Source organism: Parasteatoda tepidariorum, chromosome 5 (assembly GCF_982258835.1).
Source record: "Parasteatoda tepidariorum strain Cologne lab strain chromosome 5, Ptep-v5.0, whole genome shotgun sequence".
NCBI classification, from domain to species: Eukaryota; Metazoa; Arthropoda; class Arachnida; order Araneae; family Theridiidae; genus Parasteatoda; species Parasteatoda tepidariorum.
The window spans coordinates 45773379-45774064 of record NC_141759.1 but is presented as its reverse complement, the minus strand read 5'-3'; the positions used below and the strand labels follow the sequence as shown (position 1 = coordinate 45774064).

The following is a 686-nucleotide window of genomic DNA, read 5'->3' as shown; positions in this document are numbered from 1 at the left end:
ATGTTTAATATACATTTGGTTCAAAGAATGCACTAACCTGTTTATCATAACTAAAACGTGACGGGACATGTCTAATTTAAATATGTTACTTGAGTTTCTGAAGGGAGAATCTTAGTGAGATACGTGTAATTTCAGTCACTCAGTGCAGGTATAAAATTTATTCATCTATTAAGCTCACTATTTATCCAAGGAATTTAATAATTTCGTTATATCAGTTAATTTGTATCATAGTTATATAATTTGAAGTTGAACTTCTGCAGCAAGCAGTCGTGGCCGAGTGGTTAAGGCGATGGACTCGAAATCCATTGGGGTTTCCCCGCACAGGTTCGAATCCTGTCGGCTGCGGTATCGTTTTAAGTTGCAAATCGATTTTGTGGATCTGTTATTGCAAATTTAAAGCTCATCAATCTATTTTTTTAAAATTACCCATTCAATTTATCCATAAATATATTGAGGTTTCCCCCCCCCCCCTACTTTGAAACCTGCTGGTTGAAACTATATCTTGATAGCCTATTAAGTATTTCCTGAGTGGATTTCGTGAAACACGCCAAATAGTTAAAATTAAACTAACGGTTCTCTGAGGCTCTTAGCTCATGTTCTAAAGAAGGGATCCGATAGATTCTTTAAATATATGTTATTTTGATCATCGTATAGAAAGGGTATCGTTTAAAAAAATGTTTTAAAAA

General features: G+C 34.3%; 1 non-coding gene across 1 annotated transcript; it reads left to right on the top strand.

Annotated features, from left to right (window-relative positions):
- The first annotated feature begins 263 nt into the window (after positions 1-263).
- On the top strand, positions 264-345 carry TRNAS-CGA (transfer RNA serine (anticodon CGA)). Its single transcript has one exon. It is a non-coding gene; the product is annotated as a tRNA-Ser (tRNA).
- The last annotated feature ends 341 nt before the right edge of the window (positions 346-686 follow it).